At 35.7% G+C, this 18,298-nt stretch overlaps 1 protein-coding gene across 1 annotated transcript in view; it reads right to left on the bottom strand.

Annotated features, from left to right (window-relative positions):
* CSMD1 (CUB and Sushi multiple domains 1) overlaps positions 1–18,298 on the bottom strand; it is a 1,224,748-nt gene that overhangs the window by 370,038 nt on the left and 836,412 nt on the right. The window lies entirely within an intron of this gene.

Below are 18,298 nucleotides of genomic sequence, written 5' to 3'. Positions count from 1 at the left end.
AGACCCAGTTAAGCATATAGAAAATGTCACAAGAAATTTTTCTTCATGCAAAATACATTGTATGTGAAGAAATATTAGACTCTTGAACAAAATCTTATTATCTTCACTTCCACGCTAATTGTTATTCTGTGCTAACACAATGGTTTAGAGTTAAAATCCTTTAACCTGATTCATAAAACCTAATTTTTTCCATGTAAACATTAAGCATCGAGTCTAATCATGCTCCTTCTACAGTCAGTGGACAGAAAATGGCTCCCAGAACGCAAGTCACATTACCTATCTTAAGGTGGACCAAACTGCCATTTAGAGTTACCCCTTCCATTGACTATATGGGGAGTTTGGATGACCATGGGAGACTAATGCTTACATTGATATATTTAAATAAAATTAGTTCCTCTGCAGATAAAGTTCAGAGTCATCAGAAGAATTTATATGATTTGCTAGATGGAGAGAGGGTTGTTTGTTGGTTTATTTTTGGGAATGAATGTAAGACAGTTTTGTATGGATATAGATATTAATACAGCATGGGAAAAAACTTAAAAGGATTGAACTAATACCAGCAAGAACAATATAATTATATGTGGTTAAATAATATTGATTCATATACTGGAGTAAAAAAAAAGCAGCTCTGAGATGCTTCTCCAGATTCAATGTTGTTTTGCAATTAAAAAAAATCCAGTAATATTAATCTTATCATCAGCATTAAATATACTTAATCTGAACTGATTAAAGAAACAAAATAATTTTCAGTAAGAAAACCTGGAAACACAAAAATTACTTCCAAAACGATTATATTTGTTTCTGGATGATCAATTATATTACTTACAGAAGAATGATCCTGTTTGATTTCTGAAATGTATGAGAAAAAAGTCCCTTATAAGCAATTTGGAATGATTACTTGTGATTAGATAAATAGACTGTGAAAACCAAAAAGCTTTAAAAATATGGGACACCTAAGGAGGTACCTATGTGGAAGCTCTGCAAGTGAACTTCCCATTGTAATTATTTTTTCCTTAGAAGCATTTTCCTTTTTCCTAGCCACTCCTACACTTTATATTTCTGCTGGCAAAATTGCTATAGCAAGTAATGGCAAAAGACAGCACCGTACAGACAGACAGAGCGTACTAACAGGAATTTATGTATGGGCATTCTTCCTGGAAGAAGCAGCAGAGAACATGGCAATGTGACATTTCCAAAATGCCTAGATGTGCATGTTCTTTTCACTAGTAATAAAAGCAATTTCATTAGTTAAAAATGTTAGAAATTTGTACATTCAATATAGTAAATACAAAGCAAAAAGTGAGAGCAGTAAATTTTGTTTTAAGATGCAAGAAGAAAAGATAACTACCCATGACTTATATTTCTCATAGAATTATTCAGGTTGGAAAAGACCTCTCAGACCATCGAGTCGGACCACCAACTCTACTCTACCAAGTACACCCCCAAACTATATCTCCAAGCACAACATCTAAACGACCTTTAACACACTAAGGGATGGTGACTCAACAACCTCCCTGGGCAGCCTATTCCAATGTCTGACAACCCTTTCAGTGAAAAAATTTTTCCTAATGTCAAGCTTAACCTACCCTGGTGCAGCTTGAGTCCGTTCCCTCTTGTTGTATCACTAAGTACCGGTGAGAAGAGACCAGCACCTACCCCTCTACAATGTCCTCTCAGGTAGTTGTAGAGAGCAGTAAGGTCTCCCCTCAGCCTCCTTTTCTTAAGGCTAAATAGCCCCAGACCCCTCAGCTGCTCTTCATAAGACTTATGCTCTAGGCCTTTCACAAGCTTTGTTGCCCTTCTCTGCGCTGTCTCCAGCACCTCAATGTCTTTCTTGTCTTGAGGTGTCCAAAACTCAACACAGTACTTGAGGTGTGGCCTCACCAATAATGAGTACAGGGGGATGATCACCTCCCTACTCCTGCTGGCTACACTTACAGGGAGATCAAGAAAACAACTTCAAGAAAGCACATATGTTCTAGTGGAAATATGTCTTATACCAAAAAAAAAAAAAAAAACAACAAAAAAAAAACCAAAAAAAAACAAACAAAAAACCAAAAAAACAAACAGGGCCTCCTTGAAGGAGATTTTCATAAAGATAAGTGAAATGAGACAATTTGTTGCCTCAGTAAAACTACAGTAAAACATATGAAGAGCAGGGAAATAGCATAGAGGATCCTTAATTTGAAGTTTTAAAATCATAAATAGAAAATCTGTTCATTATAAAAGCTTTTGATAAAAACCATTTGCAAGTGTTACAGGTTGCTCCATTTCATTGACATATCAGCTTCAAATATAATAGTATTTTCCTACTTTGTATCTTCTTCCTGCTGCCACGTAAAATTTGAAAGTAACATGGTCATGCAAATGTTTTTGACTGTAATTTCTTTTAAAGACACCTCATGCTCAAAGGGATTTGGAAGGGAAAGAAGCCATTGCTACAGGCACAAACATGGAAATATCGCTATAGTCATTCAGATTCTTAAAACAGTTTTAAAATTTCTAGAAGAAATGAGTCAGATGCTTAAACCAGAATTTTAAACCAGGTTTTGGAGCACCTATTTCACTAAAAGAACAACGTAATATAGACGCAATGTCAAAAGATGATACCAGCATTAGAGAATACATACACTGATCCAATATTCCTTAGAACTTTAAAAAATGTGCTGTTTCTCTAGCCCACCCCTCCTACAGTGATATGCCTTCAAGCCTTAAGAGTCACTGTGACTATGCCCAAAATCCTGTGGAAGACGTAACATAGATCGTTGACTACAAATAGCAATAAAACTACGTTAACTCCTATGCACAAATTCTATGGTTGATTAAATTTGAACTACAGACATCTCCTTTTCACCAAGTCAAAAAACCACAAGAACGTCCATATCAAACTACTGTGTGTTAGTTCACAGGCCCTAGTTCTCATGGGGGACTTCAACCACCCTGATATTTGCTGGAAAGGCAACACAGGCGCAAAGCATTGATGGTAACTTTTTGACACAGGTGGTGGAGGAGCCAACGAGGAGAGGTGTGCTGCTAGACCTTGGGCTAACAAATAAAAAAGGACTGCTTGGGGATGTGAAGGTTGGAGGCAGCCTTGGCTGCAGTGACCATGAAATGGTAGAGTTCAGGATCCTGCATGGAAGAAGCAAGGCAGTAAGTAGGATTGCAACCCTGGAATTCAACAGAGCTAACTTTGGCCTCTTCAAAGACCTACTTGGAGGAATCCCATGGGATAGGGCTCTGGAAGGTAGGGGGACCCAAGAGAGCTGGCTGCTGTTCAAGTACCACTTTGTGCAAGCTCAAGATTGGTGCATCCCTATAAGGAAGACATCAAGCAAAGGAGGCAGGAGACCTGCACGGATGGGAAAGGAGCTTCTGGAAAAACTCAAATGAAGAAGGGAGTTCACAGAATGTGGAAAAAGAGACTGGCCATTTGGGAGGAATATAGGAATATTGTTAGAGTATGTAGAGATGCAACAAGGATGGCTAAGGCTCACTTGGAATTAAACCTGGCTAAGGATGTCAAGGCTAACAAGAAGGGCTTCTTCAAATACATCAGTAGAAAAAGAAAGAACAGGGAAAATATGGGTCCACTGCTGAATGAGGTGGGTGCCCTGGTGACAGAGAAAATGGAGAAGGCAGAGTTCCTGAATGACTTCTTCACCTCATTCTTTACTGCTAAGCCTGGCTCTCAGGAATCAAGACCCTGGAGGTAAGAGAGGAAGCCTGGAGAGAGGAAGACTTTCCCTTGGTTGAGGAGGATTGCGTTAGAGAACATTTAGGCAAACTAGACACCCACAAATCCCAATGGAATGCATTCACGAGTGCTGACGGAGTTAGCAGATGTTATTGCTAAGCCACTCTCCATCATCTTTGAAAGGTCATAGCAAACAGGAGAGGTGTCTGAAGACTGGAGGAAAGCCAATGTCACTCTAATCTTCAAAAAGGGCAAGAAGGAGGACCCAGGAAACTGCAGGCCAGTCAGCCTCACCTCCGTTCCTGGAAAGGTGATGGAACAGATCATACTGGATGTCATCTCTAAACATATAGAAGAAAAGAAGGTCATCAGGAGTAGTCAACTTGGATTCACCGAGGGGAAATCATGCCTGACGAACCTGATAGCCTTCTATGATGACATGACTGGCTTGGTAGATGACTGAGTGGGGAGAGCAGTGGATGTTGTCCACTTTGACAACAAGGTTTTTAAACGTAACACTAAACACATTTTCGGCAAAAATTCTTTAAGAATGTAACAATTTTTTTCTCTCTTCTCAGGATTATACAAATACAGAATATTTTAAAATAATGGGAACAATGAGAATTTATTATACATATAGCTCTTAGGCGTCTCTCTTTTGCAAGAATGTAAATTTGTAACTGGGTTTCCATTCACTTAAGTCACTAATTAAAACAATAAAGAAATTCAGAAAACAAAAAACATCAGAGAAGAGATGTTTAACTGAACTACAACTATATTAAATAACATAATAGGATCTGTCCAACATTTTAGGTGTTCACAGAAGGCATGTAGCAAACACAGTTAAAGGACCCCGTAGAGCTATGCTTCTTGCTAGCCACTAAATATTTGCTATATTTACTTCCCCATATGCCAGTAACTTAAGGCCTAAGGACCTAACATATCTGCAAACAACAAAATGGTGTCTTGATTAGAACCTGAATCCAGTCCACCATAACCATCGTCCTTGTTAACATGATCCAATAATAGTGTGAAACTGGTGACTGCCTGTATTGGTTCTGGCTAATGTTCATAGCAGCTTTTATGGGGCTATGTTTTGGATTTGTGATGATAACGGTGTTGATAATACAGTTTCAGTTGTTGCTGCACAGTGCTTACACAGGGTCAAGGTCTTTTCTGTTCCTCACACTACAATGAGTAGGCTGGGAGTGCACTAGAGGCTGGGAGGGGACAGAATCAGGACAGCTGACCCCAACTGACCAGAGGTATATCCCATACCATATGATATCATACTCAGCAATAAAAGCTGGGGGAATAAAGAGGAAGGGGGGTAAGTTCAGAGTGATGGCATTTGTCTTTCACAGTAACTGTACATATGACGGAGTGCTGCTGCCCTGGAGATGGCTGTACACCTGTCTGCCGATGGAAACCAGGGAATAAATTATATTTTGCTTTTCTTGCATGTGGAACTTTTGCTTTACCTATTAAACTGTCTTTATCTCAATGGACAAGTTTTCTCACTTTTACCCTTCCAAGTCTCTCCCCCATACTACTAGAGAGGAATGAGTGAGCAGCTGGATGGGGCTGAGCTGCCTACTGGCCTACCAGGGCTAACACTGCCTTACATATTGCCAGGTTGTTCCTGCACTGTGCTGCCCATTGCCTAAAACCACCTTTACCCACAATAAAAAGAGATGAACATCCAAAAAGAGATGAAGGGTTTGGTGTTTTGTTGGTTGGGTTGTTTTTTTTCTTTTTTTTTTTTTTCCCTTTCTTTTAATTTAACTGACTCTGGAATATTAGAGGATTTTTTTTCCTTTTTTCAAGGAATGGTAACAATTTGGTTTACAAACAATTTTACTCAGAAGATATCAACATACTTTAGAAAGGGGGGTAGTCCTTATTACTACAATTTTAGACTGAAATATAGAGCCATAAAATAAGTTGCAAAAGAAAATTCAATAGCCTGAGAAACAGTAGCATCCAGATTCCTCATTAATTTCTTTGTTCATTAAGTAATACTATCTTCCTTGAAATGGTATAAATTTGAAAGATGTCAAGGGGAGACTCTATAGTGGCCTTACAGTACTTAAAGGGAGCCTACAGGAAAGATGGGCAAGGACTCTTTATCAGAGAGTGTAGTGATAGGACGAAGGGTAAGTTTCAAACTGAAAGAGGGGAGATTTAGATTAGATGTAAACACTAAGTTCTTTCCTGTGAGGGTGGTGAGACACGGGAACAGGTTGCCCAGAGCAGCTGTGGCTGCCCTCTCCCTGGCAGTGTTCAAGGCCAGGCTGGATGGGGCTTTGAGCAACCTGGTCTAGTGGGAAGTGTCCCTGCCCATGGCAGGGGGGTTGGACCTTGATGATCTTGAAGGTCCCTTCCAACCCAAACCATTCTGTGATTCTATGGTAAGTACAACCAGATTTGTTGCTGGTGTCATTTCTTTATTTCTTAATTTATTTTTACAAGAAGTTTACTCACTTTTGGGCTTGTACACAATACAAGAGGAGTATGATGTATACACTAATTGTTATTTAAATATATATTTGAGAAAAAGGTAGGATATTTTTTCATTAAGTAGACACACAATATTTTAAGTTTCTCCTAAAACGCATTTTAAAGATTCATCTACAAGAGTGAAGAACTGTATAATTATGTCCTTAAAAGAGAAGATGGATCCAAAATCGTAAACAATTTTGCAGTAGACTACTCGTGATTATAACTTCAGACATACTGAATTGAAGTGTTATTAATCAATGTAAGAAAGTAAGAGGAGAAAGAGGGAAAATTATGACCTTTAAAAAAGATTATCAGGTTGAAAGAAAGTACATTTATTCTTACATATAACAATCTTGTTTATTTTCATAGTTGGGCTTAAATTTCCCTCAATGGTCAGACTGGCCCAAGATATGCCAGTGTCTGATACAGGATTCCTAAGATATACACCTTCGCAGTAAGTGGATAGGAAAAAATGAAAAACACTCATACCTGAAGGCATAAATGCCTCTGCCTGTACATAAATCATGGCTATATATAATATCACTTATATCAAATCTTGCATCTGGCTAATGAAATTTTAGTTAGCAAGACATTCCAAAGTTAGATATAAATCGTATACCAATTGCAGATCATCTGTTGTTTTCAGGATTTTCAGGATTACTGTTTTCAGTAAAGATGATTCAGCATTATTTTAACCCATTAAAGGTAATAGACATTGTGTCTATGCACATTTTCATCCTAACAAGATATATGCTTGAGATTCATTTAAGATTTTTCAGATATAAAAAAATACATATGTAAAATGGGTATTAATTTAGAAAACATAAACTGTTTTCAATACAGAACACCTAATGACCCAATTTCCTCTTAAATCAGTGAAATGACAGAGTAGCTGATTCTATTTTGTAAAGTCTTTTGAAAGACAGCAAAACTTTTTTTTTTTTTTCTTTTTTTTGGTTATTCCTTTATGAAACGAGCTATTTCTTTGCCTTAAATGCTATAAAAGGTAAACCACTAATCACAGTAGTATTATTCATAATTTGGGATAGGTGCAGCTGCAAATAATAAGATGTAAAATTAATAACTCATAACTCCCGGGTTGAAATAGGCTGTCTTCAAACTGCCAAAATACACTTTTTGCCAAAAGAAAGAGCCTGTTCTGCAATCTTTTAATTCCTCCAGTTTTTGTGAGTGACAGCAAATTTACTGAAAACACTTGGATTATTCTGTTTCTTATTTTGAGAAAAATGTTGAAGGCTTTTGGTACTACCTGTATCCAACAATTGCAGTTACTTAAAAAGCAATTATAAGAAGAAATATGCTTATTTTTCAGTATTTGCATTATGATTTATGTTTCTTATTCTCAGGAACTTATTTTCATTTTAGTTCCCACTAATGACTTGAAAATGAACCTAATAGCCACACCTGGTAGAAATTAATTAAAGATAAAAAGCAAATAACACTAATAATAAATCAAATAATAGTAACAATATAAAATAAAAAGTGCTGATACTGTTTTAAAAAAGAAATATAATACTATAATCACGATGATAATAATAATAAATTTAAATCCAACAGTTTGTTTCATAATGAGCATCACCAGCTACCTGCCCCACACCCCAAAGTTTTCTCAGGTAAGTAAAAAAAGATTGTCTTTTTCCCAAACACTTTGGATTGCCTATGATACTCTACACTCAGTATACTTGTCATATCCAACATAGTCATTCCTCAGCAAGCTAATTAAGGCTGAATAATTTAAGATCTTTAAAAGAAAAAAAAAAGCCATTATCTTAAGAAAATCAGTTCATTTTTCTTATGTGGCAAAGGTTAATAACTGATTTGGCACTGATCTTAGAATAGTCCTATAAGGAAGAAATTTCTGATAATGTGTATATATATATATAAAAATATATAGGAATGGACATAGAGTGTCTGGAAGCTACAACTTGAAAAAAATACAGAATTAACTGCAAATATTAGAATAATAAAATCCTTGTTACAACGAATTGTCATTTTTACTGGTAGCTATTGAGTATGTAAAATACTTCTATAACTAATCATGTATTTAATACTGTAAATACATCCACAGTAAGGCAATGAGCACATTATTAAACAGTTTTGTTTCTTGTGTAGAGGGAGACACAAAAAAAAGTCCATAATGATGATGTCAGAGTTAACAGAGCTGCCACAATCTGTTAGTCAGTCAGAGAAGCAGCTTGTTGCCAAGTTAGACTTTAATCTGCAGCAATAGTGTCTAGACATCATGTCAAGTTTCAGTTTACCATCTTAACCATCAAGACATTTTCCTTCTTCTCTTTTTGTTTTGTTTATATATATGCAAATACATTACCATTTCTAAATACACAGAATAGTATAAAGTATTAAAATTTAATTTTTAAGTCAAATACCAAAGCCCAATGAATGTTTCAAAAATTTACATGAGCCACATTTGTAATGAATTATCAATCCGCTTGATTTAAATCTGAAAGAGAAAACCAAAACTAAAACAGTAAAAAGCAGAATTGCAAGAGGAGCCAAAAAGTCATTCATATGTTCACACTAAAAGGGTGAAATTAATAACTTTTGGACAATTTGAAAGACAATTCTCTGATATAGTAGCAGGTTCTTCTATTGCTCATTTTCTGCCAAAGGAGAATGCCAAGTATACAGCTTTCATTTTTGCTCCTGCTGCTTCTCCAACTGTCAGAATATCAGTAGGAAAACATATGGAAGTATAAGCTTTAAAGAAACATTATACATGATTATATATATATATATATTTTTTTTTTTTAAACAGAACAATGGAAAAGAAGGCAAAAAACCATTCATTCGTTATGAATTTTCCTTGCCACCGACGAAAAATAATTCCAACTGCAGTTATATCTTTGGACATCTTTTTCAAAACATTTTAAGCACTTTTTCTAAAATGGTGAGCAGCACCCACTTGTGGAAAAGACAGAGCAAGATCAAAACTAAAGAAATACTTTTAGATTTGATGTTCAAAACAAGGTCTGAAAACACTGTTCTTTACATTTGAAAATTAAAAGCTCCCAGTTAGCATTTGTTAAAAACAAGTTATATATAAACTAATTAAGAATACATGAATCACCAGATAAGGGCTCCCGTTTAAATAAGGGCTGAGAATTTTATTCATTAAATGAACACGTGATTTTTTTTTGCCTCAGAAATTCAAGCAGGAGAAACAAACTTAGTTTACCCTGTTTGGCTCTTATTTCCTACAGTGTTTAAAGAATAGGTTAATTTTCTTAATTAATCTAAAGTGCACATGTGGCTGCATAGAACACAAGAAGTAAAGGGCTACATGAAGAAGTGGTTACATATCAAAGGTGCACATTCATTTACACAAACACAAATCATTCTCTAGACAGAGCCCTAGGTAGGAATCTGGACAGTTAGATCTCATCTCTGCTATTATCGTGTAGTACTTCAGGCAATTCATTTCAGGTCCTTGAAAATTACTTATTTAACAGCATAATTCCTCAAGAGTTTTCTGACATTTTAATTCTTCTTACTTGAATTTCATGTAAAACATGAAGAAAATATGACAAACCGTGAAACTTCAGAACAGGTGAGTATTAAAAAAAATCTGATGAATTCTATATGTCCCAACCCAAACATTATTGTACAAGATACAGTGAGTGAATTCATACACTTCTGTAATGACATGTTGGCCAGTGGAATATCCAGGAGATAACAGTAATAGAGTAACAAAGCAGTTTGTGTTTATGACTTAAACAAAAATTCATTATGGGAAATCTATATCTTTATAAGCAAACTAAGTAGTTCTAACTCATATGTTGCTGAACATGTTGGGTAAAGCCTATATTTCATGCATACTATAGCTATGAAACTAATTTTAAGGATATTTTCCTTCAGTACTAACAGTCTGTCAGTAGTAGCAGAAAGGTCCATAAGCACCTGTTTTCTCTGAGAAGTGGAGTACTTCAGCTTGTTGGTTTCTTGTTATTATGGCAAAAATAGTTCCAAGGGTACAAACTATTTCATTTAGAATGGTGACAGATCTTGTCATCACACTGTATTGTGCAACCAGGCAATTTAAATGAATACTGGAAAAGCTCCCCTGGTACAGGGAGATGCCTAAATATTTATGGAAGTGCTTCAGAAAAACATAACATATCAGTGGAACTAGTTTGCTAGAAACGTATACAATTAGAGTTCAACTACTGTTAATGCTATTCAGAACGGAAAATGGACAGATCTGAGCCATACTGAGCCAAGTTAGAAACTGATAAAGCAGGTATGTTACTGTGCTAATGGAAGACCGTATGTATGGAAGTGAACTTTTCAAGGAAAAGCAAGTAGTAAGTCAGGATATAGTGTATCCTTCTTTGGCCTAAATTCAGATGCCCACAGTCAGATATTTTCTGTCGTATAAGATGCTTTTGCATCCTACCTAACTTCTAACTACCTCTCCAGAAGGGTATGGATTTTCCTGTGTCATACCTGCTAGCCTTGCATGGACATCTTGAATATCTGAGCATCTCATAAAGTAAGAGACATTCGAGAATAGCCAAATGAATTGTATCCTTTGTATCCTGAAGTGTTTCATGTCATAAGGACCCTGCTTCATATAGAAAACTTTGGCATTCATATTTCCAGAGTAACTTAAACTAACCTTGAAAGTTGCATTTTCCCCCAAGCTTTTCTTCCTACTGTGCTATTAAAATGTATAACTACATGGCTTGTTGGCCCAAGTGTACTTTTGAAATAAGAAACAAATTATTTTCTAAATAATTTCCTGTATTACTCTAGTAACCCAAAATTCAAGGCTGAAATTCTAGCCCTTCTGAAGTAAACAGAATAATTACGGATTTTCATGTTGAAATATCCTCCTATCACTTCATCTAATACCTCAATCTATTAAAAGGAAATTGTTTCAATGATTACCTCACAAACAGGTTAGCTTTCAGAAGTTTATGTAATACCTGTTTGTGTGTCATCTCACAAAGTTAATTTTTTTCCAAGAAATACTGCGGTAATATTCTAAATACAACTAAATTTAAGTAATCTTGTATTATGTTAGAATGTATGGTTTTGAGCCAGAAAATAAACTAAAATTTAAACAACAAAAAAAGAAGCAATCTTGCTATTTTGGAGAGATTTGAACTACCTACAGTTTAGGAAGAATGCAAGAACGCTAGCATGTGACACCAAATTTACTGGTCACGAATAACAAGGAAAAGAGCCATGAACTGCAGCCTGTGGGAAGGACCCACATTTAAGCAGTTCGTGAAGGATGGTATCCCAAGAGAGGGATCCGGCACTGAAGCAGGGGAAAAGTGTGAGGAAGGAGTGGCAGAGAGGAGCTGTTAATGAACTGACTGCAGCCCACATTCCCCACTTCCCTGCACCACTTGGTGGGGTAGGATGTAGAGAGTCAGGCCTGAGAAAAAATTATCATTGTTTCTTACCATCCCTCTATATTTTTGTTTGACAATTAATTAATCTTCCCCAAGTTGAGTTTATTTTGCCCATGAGGATAATTGGTGAGCAAGCTCCCTGTCCTTTTCTTGACCAACGAGATTTTTCATCTTATTTTCTCCTGCTGTCCTGATGAGGAGGGGGAGTGAGAGAGTAGCTTCCTGGGCACCTAGCAGCCAGCCACCACCAAATAGGAGAATTGTCTTAACACTATAAATTGAAACACTAAAATTGCTTTTAATAAAATTACTTATTGAGATATTTGCATTTAACTATATTAAATAATAATATTCTATTAGTGATCATGGTGAGAAAACGTTCTCCCAAAAGAATAATGATAGTGATGACAGCACATACATTTTGAGCCTTGTTCAGCAATGCTTCTCATAGTTTAAATTTCCAGACACAAAACCTAGTTACACATTTAATCTTTTTGGTAACAAAAGTCTACCTACCTCGGCTTTAAAATCTAATCTCCCACACCTGAATGTACTTTCTCAAATCCCACACTTATGTTGAAAATGTCCCTCATATATCAGTGATAATTAATACATTTATTTTCATCCTGTGCCATTCTGTGCCAGAACTGCAAAATTAATTTTCATTTTATATAACTGTTTTATTTCCTCATTAAATATGTATTTTAAGTACAAATTAAACAATATGATTGCTTCAACATGTGAAGCAAAGGGTTGTTTCCCCCCATGTAAGTGATCTTTCTACAAAAATAGTTGAAGTGTTCTAAAAAACAAAGTGGAAAAGAGCAAACCAAAAGATGTTTAGGTCTTCTAATGTTTCACACACATCCTATCACAAATAATATTTCCCTTATCTGTTTCCCTGTCACAAAATGTTTTTCTTTGATAGTACAAAGATTTTTATTAATACTTCAGTTATCTGAAATCACAAAAACTTTACAAACAAAATTAAGAGCAAAACTATGAACTCAGAGGTACCAGAACATACTTAAAAATCCAAACACATAAAGAAATCAACCAAAGCCATCTGAAAAACTATAAGCCATGCAACTGTATAGCACCTAAGTTTTGTGCTACTGTGTGTGACATGCAAAATTTCAGTGACTAAATTTTTATCTGCTCCTCCCCAGTTGCTGAAAAAAATTAGACAAACAATCATGTTGGCCTGTGGCAAAACTAGAAGGAAAATGTAACTGCTTCAGCTTGATTCTATGGGATCAGCAAATTCTTCTTTAGGAATTCAGTGAGATGAAAGGGAATTTGATTAACACATTGGGCTTCCCACCTTCTTCTAATTATGCAACATCTCACAGTTCTTTTCTGACTGAAATCTGACATGGAGAGCAAGAAGAACAATGACCCATTTTCCTGCTCTGCTCAGGATGCACCATAATCACACCTTTGACAAAAAGTACAGGTCATCTACATCCTGGAAGAGAGTGATACTCAGGATGAGTTGAAATAGAAACATGGATAAATGCATTACAGTCACTTCAGGCATAGATGAGATATGTATACTGAAAGAGTGCACTATTAAATGTAGCAGATTGCCAGATACGCATAGTAGAAAGCAATTTTGGCCTTCAGAATACAATGAATTAGTATCACCAAACACAATAGCTTTAGCTACCCATACATATACAAAAACATATAGTCCATATACGCAATCATATAGTCAAATAATGCAGATAGATGGAAAAATATGTATAAAAGCTTCACTAGGTTTTGGGGGGTGTTTGTTTTTTAGAATGTAGTGATCATTCCAAAATATTTTACTGTTGAAAATGGACTCCTGAAAGAGTAATTTCTGACAAATAAATATTTGCTGCCATCTTTTAGCTGAGAAGTACAAAACTTTACAACCATTTAATACACGCTGTAAGAGAAGCGAATATCATGAAACCAATAATTTATTCATACTGTGGATGCTTTCTTATACATCTAACAAGTTTAAATATATCTACATATTAAAAAGTCTCAATACACCCAACCACCACTAGAATGCCAGGTCAGTCACCTAACTCTCCATTACCGCTGACTTCACTGTTCCACCCCGGTCCCCTACTACATTGTAACCATGTAGCCCTGTAATGCAGTATTGCCATTCCTAGGAAGAGGCCACAACCTTTGTGCTGAATTTGCAAGGCCCCAGGATTGGTATTTGCCAGGTTTTCCCTGTCTGAACTTTTCTTGGTGGGGCTGCAGCTTCATTTTATTTCATTCCTATGACAGCAGTTTCTCTTACTGACAAGGTCTCTATGGCTACTTTTGTACTTTGTACAGTACAAGCATAGTTTTATACCGATAGCTGTAACAAGCAGCTGCTCTACAAGAATGTGGGAATGTGGGTTTGGTACAACTGCAGAGTCCTTAAGAAATGTAGAGATAGGCTGTGGTCTACAGGGGTAGACAGCATGGGATGATAAGAGATGAGGCACAGGCTTGGCACTGGGGACCTCACAGTTATACAAAATGTATACCTGGAGCTGGACAAAATCGGCTTTAGGGGTAACAAAGAGAGGGAAAAAAAAGGTATAATATACGTAAAGTATACCGTCTATAGTAAATTTGGATGCAATGTGATCTGTAGCTGCAGATCAATAAACAAAGATAACAGTGTAAAAGTGTGTTAGCAAACATATAAAAATGATGCAAAGTAGGTCTTAGGGGAGCAAAAAGAGAGCAGCGACATCATCATCATATTCATGCCAATGAAGGAATGCAAAGGCTGATTAACCTCTCCAGCAGTCTAACACTACTAATTTTAAGACTTAGAGGAGCAATGGAATGGTGAGCATAACCCCAAGAGACAGAAACTAAGAACTATGCTACAATTTTAATAGTGCTACAGCTATTGTTATTACTATTACTATTGAGACTTCTGTATAAAAGTACTCTGACTACACTACTGTTTTTTCGTTTTCTGTAAAAATTAGATGTAGACTAATAATGTTTCTTGAATTAAACTTAAGATTTCCATTACACTAACAATTAATTCTTGGCTTTACTTATATATATTGCATGCTCCCTTTTTGCCCATGAATAAGATTTTGATTTCTTTTTGCTGAGTTACCATTTTGTAATCAGGAGTCCTAAACATAACAGTAGATTCAATCTTAGTAGATTAAATTACACTGCATTTCTGTGATATATATTGCTCAACCTTTTACTGTCATGTCCATGGTACCATGATTAATGGTGATGACTACTTGCGTTTCTGTAGCAGAATGAGCTTACAATCTTCTACAAATACCAGTAACATCTTGGTACCATTTTTATAGCAAAAAAACCCTGTTGTGTACATACTCAAAGCAGAGTTACAGAGTTCATTCTTTGATCTGATGTGAGAAGCTGTAAACTGGCCTTGATTTCCAAAACTTGTGTTTCATTTAGTCACAAAAGTGTTTTTCCTCTTTCCTGTGTCTTAACAGACACAGCTAGGTGTACCTTTTAAAAAAGGAGTTATTCAAATCGGATATAAATATGTTCTTGTTCCTTACAATTATATAGCTTAAGTGTACATGAGATAGTGGAATTGTACAAGTATGCATATCAGAACACGATCTATGACATTTTGAGAATAAGAGGAGTTTTAAGAAGAAATATTGTGCTTAGCTATGCCATATCTGAAAACATTTGGAAACAGAAACTAACTTTCAGTATCTGATTTTTTTCCTATTCTAAAAATTCTATCTGAAAATAGTAATTTCTCTTATCAGTATGCATTACTTGAATTTCTTTTTTATTTGCATGTATAGACACACACAAATATAAACTCATTGTGTATTCATAATCCTTGATCTATCTGTATAATTTATGACTTGGATTTCAAAATGCATGAAAAGTTGAAATAAATATCTGGAATAAAAGTAAAGATTTATATTTTAGTTGAACTTGTGAAGTAACACTTTGTAATAAAAAGTGCCATACCTACCTATATTATAAACCTACACTATTTACGCCTCAGCAAGCAAATTTTACATCCATGATGAGCTGATAATAAAATTCCTGATCAAATATTATCTAGTGTCATGTATCAGGATAGCTGACTTCTAATAATCTTCTACTCCTGTTTTTCTGGATATTGCAAGTATAAACCAGCAAAAATTCTACTATATTCAAAACAAAATCGGAAGTCACAATTTACTTAGTCTCTTTGGATTTTAGTTTATGTGTATTTCCTTTGTACCTCTTGAAAGGCTTACCACTGCCTTCTCTTTGGATGCTAAGTCAGGATACTCTTATTCCTTTTAATAATGAGCTTACTTATTTCTATTTTCTAAGGACTTTAGACATTTAAAACCATACTTGTATTATGTGAGAAACAACTATTCTAAAAAAAAAAATCAACATTTCTAAAAGGCCTTTTGGCTAATCTCTTTGTTTTATCAGATCCTCAGTTTTCTTTCTTTTTCTCTTTCCCTATACCTCCCACCTGTGCAATGATCATGAAACAAAATTATTGGCATTCCAAGTGTAAACTTTTATTAGTGAATACAGATAGATGTAAAATAAAGTTTGGTTATTCAGATATTAGCTAAAACATTTAACTTATCAAAACATCATTACTTTCTCTTTGCATTTTAAGTCTAGCTGCAGATAAGTGTGCCCTTTCTGGTTTCTGTCACAACAGATGCCAGATGGATGTCAGATGTGAAGTGGTCCAACTCTATGCAGAGTTAGCTACCTAATAACTGATTACTTACCTACTGATTATTCAGCAAAAATTAACTAACTTTATGACAACGGGATTTGTTATTCTAACCCATGCAACTATTTTTAAAACGCCATCAGATTTCAAGTCTGTCTTTTTATATTTACTTAGCTGCTCAAAATCCTTACCATTCTCTACACAGCTCCCCAAAATTAATTTTTTTTCATGGCAGCTTTCTTGAGAAAAGCTGTATTTTTGAAATGCAAAGCTGATGTTAAATACTTTGAATTTAATGTCACACTACATAAAAAGGAGACTTTAATTATGCACATGATGCATTTAAAGTTTTAGCTTTCTTTACAATGTTCAGTCTACAGAACTGAAGTGCTTCTAACAATAGGAGGACTTGACTAAAAAGTTAGGCCAGGCTCGGAAAACACCTGTGGACTTGACAGAGTACCATGAAAAACAAAGGATTATGAAAAGCACTAAATATATGCATCCTTAATATTGCCTAATAATCAGAGAAATGAGTTAGTTGCCTTTCCTAAATTCGTGCTGCAAAGAAGCCTACATCACAACAGTCAAATCTTAATTTGACCAGACAGACTCAAACAGGGCATAAAATGGAGTACTTTTCCCTGGCTGTAGTACTTACTGGAGTGGTAAAGTTTATGGCTACATTTATTTAAGAAATAACTTGTTGAGAATGAAGTCATATATCCAGCCATCTGTAAGAAAAAGATTTTTTTTCAAAGGCAACACTATTTCCCTTCCTCCTCAACTGCAGAAACCTGTTTCAAGGAACTGCATTAAGGATGCTGAGGGAAAAGAAAAACTTAGCAGAGAAATGAATACAGGCATGGATTGCTTGTCTGGAGTATCCTTAGCTATTAGCTGCTAAGCTCTTTTTTTGGTTTTGCGTTGGCAGTTTTTTGGTTTTGTTTTATTATAATCCACATGCACGTTAATCTTACAGGCAACTCTAAGAAACCCTTTTTGTACGACCTAGTTAGCTGGTGTCGGGTCTTGGATACCTTCATGCAATCAATAGCTATAGTATCATACTACTAAGCATTAGCTTTACAGGCTTCTATAATTTCCCACTGTTTGATGAATGTACGGATGTCACAGTGGCTGCCAGCCAGAATGAGAGTCATCTGGAACACAAACATATCTCAAGGTCATGGTAACTAGTGGGGTATGGGCTATCAACAGCAGAAGAATACAAAGCAAGGAACTTAGCAAGTTCTGGTTGCTATTGCTTTGACAGTCAGTTTTCACGTGAGAATGACTCCTCCTCTATGATCTTTTAATAATGGACCTGAATAAATAGAGTAATTTATTGAAACAAGCAGTTCTGTGAAAATAAAAGAATCTTCTTCAAGAGTGTGGAGAACTGAAATCCTCAAGAGATATGTTAAAATATAGATACAGCCTCAAAGACATAGCTCAGGGGAGTTTAAAAATATAGTGCAGGAAGGACCTGGACAGTCTTATAAATATTCAAAGATCAAAAAACTCCACCAAAAACCAGCTAAGATTCTGGAGTTCCTCTTTTCCTATAACCAGCTGTCCACACACACTCCCTGAATTAATTGAATCTAAAAATGAGAAGAAAGTGAAAAGTATCCTGTGAAGCTTCATGACCATAGTGACATGGGTGCTGCAACTAAAGGAACTGTAACTTGTCTGCTGAAGAAGTTTTTGAAAGGATTGAGTGAAGATGCTTCTAAAGTCTCTGAAGGTTTACACAGCATCATCAGTGTTTAAGTGAGGCCTGAACAGGCAGGCTGAGCTTTACCATTGTGATTATTGAGATATAAATCAGAGAATTAAAACTAGTAGGTTAGAATCTGCTCGAGGAAGAAAAGCCATCATTGCTAAAGAATCAGAAGTTGCTCCATTACAGATGATGTTGGAGTGACATTTGCCTTATGAATATCCACTTGTGAGGTCTAGATGCTTAAATATAAACTACATTTTATTGGCTGATGAAAAGGT

The sequence above is a fragment of the Leptosomus discolor genome, chromosome 2, assembly GCF_034619465.1.
Source record: "Leptosomus discolor isolate bLepDis1 chromosome 2, bLepDis1.hap2, whole genome shotgun sequence".
Lineage (NCBI taxonomy): Eukaryota > Metazoa > Chordata > Aves > Leptosomiformes > Leptosomidae > Leptosomus > Leptosomus discolor.
Note: the sequence above shows the minus strand (reverse complement) of the source record. Positions and strands in the feature narration are given on the sequence as shown.